We start from the raw sequence: 7010 nt of genomic DNA on the forward strand, positions 1-7010 counted from the left end.
TATTTAAAAAAAAGCATCCACTCCAAGTCCAACCAGTCTCAGTCCAGACCCTCGGCAGCCAGTTCCAGGGAGAAACACGCAACAGTCCGCTTAGTGCTCTGGATAGGTAGTGCTGCAAACAAAGGACAGAATAACAAACAAATTGCAGTCACTACCCACAGAACTAAAATTGTAGCGGATGGACCTCACACACCCACAAAGACAAACACACAAAAAAAAATGGAGCCCACAGGATCTATGATATTTTAGCCAAATAAAAGGTCCCCCTATAAGGCTGGCACTGAAAAAAAAACTACTTTAAAACACCACAGCAACCCTCCAAATTATAAACCCCAAAATAATTTAAACCAAACAAACCCAAATCTCTTGCACACAACCAAACTCAAATAATAAAGTAAACCTATAGCAGTACCCAGCCTAATAGGAAGCAACTTGGCGGTGTATCACCACTGACTCCAACAACTTAAATGATTAAAATGTACTGCCCTAAAATGGCGACTGCTGGATGGCCGGAGATTAAAATTCTTCTAAAAGGTGGGGAAGGTGGGGAAGTAAGGTGGGGAAGTTTCACTTAGCTTTGGGAAGGGTGAGCGTATCCTCACCCTTCCGTTGTCTCAATGTGCTTCTCGTGAGTAGACAGCTCCAACCGCAACGTCCCTCACACTCTCGCTTCCACCGGCTGCTCAGCCGTATACTTCAGTGCGTCCCAACTTCCTGGATCAGTCGGACAACAGGGCGTCACTTGGTTCACTCAACTCAGCCAACAGTGAAGGAAGTCCTTCCTATTTCCGTCCTCAATCTGTGCTTTTTTTGCGTATGCTAAGCAGAGTCCAAAGCAGTGTCCACATGCGCCCTCCTTGTCCAAGATTTTTTTTGCTTGCCACGATTCTGCACTCCAACGGCTGTTTTATCAGCAATAATTAGTTCCGAGTTGCAGCTGCAGCCCATTTGCCCAACATGTCTCAGTGCTGCTGCAACCCATCACAATAAAAGTCCCACCTTCACACACTGATAAAATACATACAATATAAAAAAATAACATTTAAAATACTGTCACCCGTGACATCCTCCCCCTCTAATGGGTTCTAGTCCCGAGAACCTCATCTCGAGGCCCAATCTCCAAATCTCACTGGTGGTTGACCCCGATTTACCCGCTGGGACCGTCTAGCATCTACCCCTGCAGGTTCAGAGTCCCCTTGGCACACAGGAACCCAACACCACTGTTCAGCCACTCTCGGATTCTCATCTACAGGGGGTACCTGGGGGATTTCTGGTAAGTGCAAACAAGGACGCAAAAGGTTACGATGGAGGGTGCGTTCAGGCCCTGACTTTCCCTCCGGCCTTACTACATAAGTGGGGATACCCCGAGGATGTTGTCGCACAATCACATATGGTTGGGACTCCCAACGATCACCCAATTTTCCCTTGGCTCTTCGCCTGTTGTCCCATACCAACACTCGTTCTCCTGGCAGTAAAGGTGCATCTCGAGCTGTCCGATCGTACAGTCGTTTGTTTTTATCCGCTGCTTTCAAGGAATGCTCAGAAACTTTACAATAGGCATAGGTTAACCGCTCGTGATGTCTCCTAACCCACTCCTGTACACCAACCTCCCCATCTTGCCTCGGCACACCCAGTGCCAAGTCCAGTGGCAAGCGTGTGTGTCTGCCAAACATCAAATAGGTTGGAGCATAACCGGTAGTACTATGCACACTGTTGTTGTAAGCATGTACAAGTGAAGGGAGGTGATCTACCCACTGACTTTGTTGCTCACGCTCCAATGTCCCTAGCAAATCTAACAGAGTTTGATTGAACCTCTCACAAGTCCCATTACCTTGAGGATGGTAAGCGCTAGTGCGACTCTTCCTACACCCATAGAGTGCACAGAGTTCCCTGATCAAGCGAGACTCGAAATTAGGCCCTTGGTCCGAATGAAACACCTCCGGACAGCCAAAAGGCTGTATGACACAGTTCCACAGGACTCTAGCTGTGGTTAACGCAGACTGATCTATAGTGGGCACTGCCCATGCAAATTTAGTAAAAAGATCTGTGATCACCAATATATTTTGATACCGATCGGCAGGTCGGCCCAAAGACAAAAAATCCATAGCCACTACATTAAGAGGGCCTTGAGCTGTAAAAGGAACCAAAGGAGCCTTACCTTCTGGTCTAGCCTTGCGAAAAGTACACCGTGAACATGCTCGAATAAAATCACGTATGGTGACTTCCATCCCCACCCAATAAAAATGTCTCTTCAAAAGTGATAGGGTCCGCTCTACCCCTTGGTGCCCAGTCTTTTTATGGTAAGCTTCCAAGAGGACTCTTGTGTAATGCTGGGGAACCCAAATTTGGGAACCAGGCTCATTCGTCTGTGGATCTTGCACAACCCGACAAATTACCCCGTCCTGCACAGTTAACCTGCTCCACTGACTCAGCATCTTTCGTACCTGTCTGGACTGTCGCTTACGTTCAGGACCTGTAGGCATCTTACTGCTCTCCCGGTAGCCTCGCACAACTTGGAGATCAGGGTCAGCCCTCTGCAGTTCTTGCCAATGAGCTGAATCCCATCCCCACCCAAACTCAGCATCAGCCGGTTCACCTGGAGCCTGGACCATTCCCACCTCACACACTGTAGCTTCTTGTGGGACCATAGTTGTGGCAGGACAACCCACCCCTGATTCAGGGAGCCTTGACAGTACATCAGCATTTACATGGTTACGGCCTGGTCGATACTTAATCTGGTAGTCATAATTTGCCAATTGCGCTGCCCACCTCTGTTCAACAGCTCCCAACTTAGCAGTTTCCAAATGTACCAGGGGATTATTATCTGTAATCACCACAATCTTTGCACCCCACAGATAATCTTTGAATTTTTCGGTCACTGCCCACTTTAAGGCAAGAAGTTCTAGTTTAAATGAACTGTAGTTAGAATCATTTCTTTCAGCTGGATGTAAACTCCTACTTGCATATGCTATAACCCGCTCTATACCATCTTGTTGCTGAGCCAACACTGCCCCAAGTCCGTGATTACTAGCATCTGTATAGACGAGAAACGGTTGAGTGAAATCAGCATAGGCCAAAATGGGTGGTTGTAGAAGTTTTCGTTTCAGCTGGTCAAAAGCCTCCTCACAATCTGGAGTCCATTTTACACTAGGAGACCCCCGCCCTTTGTGGCGACCTGTACCCGCTAACAATGCATTCAGAGGTTTAGCAATTTTTGAAAAGTCCTTAATGAACCGCCTGTAATACCCCACGAATCCCAAAAAGGATCGTACTTGTCTTACAGTTGTTGGAGTCGCCCACTCCTCCACAGCAGAGACTTTAGCTGGATCAGGGGAAACTCCTTTCCCACTTACACAGTGTCCCAGAAACTTAACCTCCTTCTGGAACAGGTGACACTTTTCAGGCCGAAGTTTCAATCCATACCTCTCCAGAGACTGAAACGCAGCGTCCAAATGAGCCAGGTGTGCTGTAAAATCTACAGAAAAAACAATTGCATCATCAAGGTAAACCAAAGTTGATTCTGCTAGCTGGCCACTTAGACACCTCTGCATCAGCCTCTGGAAAGTTGCAGGGGCATTGCACAATCCAAAGGGCATACGCTCCCACTCAAATAGGCCAAAAGGAGTAGTGAAGGCTGTCTTTTCGCGGTCCTTCTCATCCATCTTTACCTGCCAATACCCACTAGCTAAATCTAAGGTAGAGTACCACTCTGCTTGAGCCAAGCCGGTAAGGGAGTCTTCTATCCTGGGGAGAGGGAAGGCATCCTTTTTAGTCACGCTGTTCAACTTGCGATAGTCCACACAGAATCGCCAGGCTCCACACTTTTTCTGGACCAACACTACTGGGGCAGCCCAAGGACTACAGCTTTCCCTTATAATATTTCCCTCCAACATACCTTGTAGTAGGCCCCGAATCTCCCTATAAAGGGTAGGGGGAACTGGCCTATGCCTTTCCCGAATGGGAGGAGCATCCCCAGTGGGGATGGAATGTCTAACATCGGTACATCCATAATCTTCATCATGTGAAGCAAAAAGATGCTGCCACTTGCCCAAAAACTGCTGTAATTGCTGCTGTTGGCCCTCATCTAGCCCTTCACCCTGCAAAGGCTCACTCTTAAGCCATTCAGGCAACTCATCCCTTAAAGGGCCTACATCCGAACCCACCTGAACAATGTCCACTTCCACAACCCCTGGGCCCACTTCAGTCAGGACCACATCTTTCTGTTCACGCACCTGCTGGGGTTCTACCATAGACACTCTGGCCAGCTTTTGATGTCTATAAATGTACACAGGGAAAGGGTTAAGATTACGGACTCTCACCGGAATACGGCCACGCTGAACTGTTGTCAGGCTCCTTGCAACTTCCACATTCTGGCATTCCCCATGCGGTTCAACAAGTACACAGCTCCCCTGGTATCCTGTCCGCCCAGGTAACCTAGCCCAAATCAAAGCTTCACTGGTAGCGGGAACAGTCACAGCATACCGACAAGCCACACGGGCAGTGTCACACCTCTGTTGCTGTAAAGAAGCAGCTTTAATTCGGCGACAATCAATAAACACATTTCCCCATTCTTTATCCAATGAGTTGGTCTGAGACGGCCGAGGCGAATTCTCCTTACTAATGACGAACAATTCCTCCCAGCAGGCAGAAATCACATTCATCCCCAGTAAAGCCCGATTAGCTCCCAGGCAACTGTCCTTCACAATGACTACCCCCCGCTCGAGTACTTGCACACCCCCTACTTGAAAATTTGCCACCATATATCCAATATACGGGATATCAAGCCCATTTGCTGCCCTCAAGGTAAGCCACGGTATCTGTTCGGACCCACCCAGCTCCTTGTCCTGAAATAATTCTTTACAGAGACTCTCTGCAAACATCGTAACTTGGGAGCCAGTGTCAACTAAACATTTAACATCTCTACCATCTACTTTTACATCTACAAGGGGGCATACACCTGCCATAGCAGTTTGGGTAGTACAAGGGTCTTTAGGGGGCAATCCGGACACTTGACCCACAGTAGCCGGAGAAACTAAAAATCCCCTTGGGGAGCACGGGATGCTGAACACGTCCTACTAATGTGTCCCACCCCACCACAACGATTACAAATTGGCCTACCCTGAGGATCCCATTTAAATCGGTTAGTGGACATACCAGTGGCCCTTGGGCTCCTCAAACCACCTTCAGCTCGAGCACTTTCTTGGGGAGGGCGCCGATTAACTCGCAGCTCATCTATAAGGGTCTTTGACAGTTGAGACATTTGTTCTTTAACTTCTCTCATAATCTCATTCCGAAATTCCGCCTTCCAGTCGCTTACTGGCCGTGAGGGATGAGATCCAGCATTAGCAGACATACATGCAGAGGGCTCCCAGTGTTCCTGGCATTCCTGCTCTAAGGCTAGTGCTTTGGCCTTTACAACCTCAAAAGTCAAGGTAGGGGTTCTCCGCACTTGTTTTCTCAGCTCCTGACGAACAGGACCCTCCCGCAGACCCAGAATGAACTGATCACGTAATAATATGTCTCCTTCTTCTAAGCCCGTCTCGTCCCTACTTTTCAGCCTGCAAAACAATTCCCTAAGGTGTAGCGCAAATGACCTGAGAGATTGTCTAGGTTCCTGCTTACAATTAAAAAACTGTGCCCTCAAAGCTGCAATTGGTGTATTATCCCCATATAGTGCAATTAGCAAATCAAAAATTTTCTTGGTAGTGTCTCTATGCTCTTCTTCAAGTGCTAAAACCTCCCGTCTGGCATCTCCTTCTAAAGACCCCACTAAAAACTGAACCTGTTGCTGCTCGCTTAATCGCTGAACACTGAGCATATATTTCATCTGGGTTTTCCATTCTCCCAACTTTACTGTACCCGTACCATCAAACTTAGACACCCAAGACCCTCCCATAAAAAATGGCATCATTAAGGGCCCTGTACCCTGAGGATCCTCACCAGGCATACTGTCAACTTGTTGCTCAACCCAAGGTGTAAATCCTGCCGACTGCGCCAAATTTATGTCACGGCCTTTCCCAACAAAGGGCAGAATGTATACTTCCTTTAACTCAAACCCAACACTACACCTTGGGGAGTCGCAAGTTGACAGAGATGCAGAGAGAGGATGTAAATTCACAATTTATTATTTCACACAAAAGATAAAATTTATAAATTCTATTTAAAAAAAAAGCATCCACTCCAAGTCCAACCAGTCTCAGTCCAGACCCTCGGCAGCCAGTTCCAGGGAGAAACACGCAACAGTCCGCTTAGTGCTCTGGATAGGTAGTGCTGCAAACAAAGGACAGAATAACAAACAAATTGCAGTCACTACCCACAGAACTAAAATTGTAGCGGATGGACCTCACATACCCACAAAGACAAACACAAAAAAAAAATGGAGCCCACAGGATCTATGATATTTTAGCCAAATAAAAGGTCCCCCTATAAGGCTGGCACTGAAAAAAAAACTACTTTAAAACACCACAGCAACCCTCCAAATTATAAACCCCAAAATAATTTAAACCAAACAAACCCAAATCTCTTGCACACAACCAAACTCAAATAATAAAGTAAACCTATAGCAGTACCCAGCCTAATAGGAAGCAACTTGGCGGTGTATCACCACTGACTCCAACAACTTAAATGATTAAAATGTACTGCCCTAAAATGGCGACTGCTGGATGGCCGGAGATTAAAATTCTTCTAAAAGGTGGGGAAGGTGGGGAAGTAAGGTGGGGAAGTTTCACTTAGCTTTGGGAAGGGTGAGCGTATCCTCACCCTTCCGTTGTCTCAATGTGCTTCTCGTGAGTAGACAGCTCCAACCGCAACGTCCCTCACACTCTCGCTTCCACCGGCTGCTCAGCCGTATACTTCAGTGCGTCCCAACTTCCTGGATCAGTTGGACAACAGGGCGTCACTTGGTTCACTCAACTCAGCCAACAGTGAAGGAAGTCCTTCCTATTTCCGTCCTCAATCTGTGCTTTTTTTGCGTATGCTAAGCAGAGTCCAAAGCAGTGTCCACATGCGCC

This window comes from Brachyhypopomus gauderio, unplaced genomic scaffold (assembly GCF_052324685.1).
Source record: "Brachyhypopomus gauderio isolate BG-103 unplaced genomic scaffold, BGAUD_0.2 sc117, whole genome shotgun sequence".
In the NCBI taxonomy this organism is placed as follows: Eukaryota; Metazoa; Chordata; class Actinopteri; order Gymnotiformes; family Hypopomidae; genus Brachyhypopomus; species Brachyhypopomus gauderio.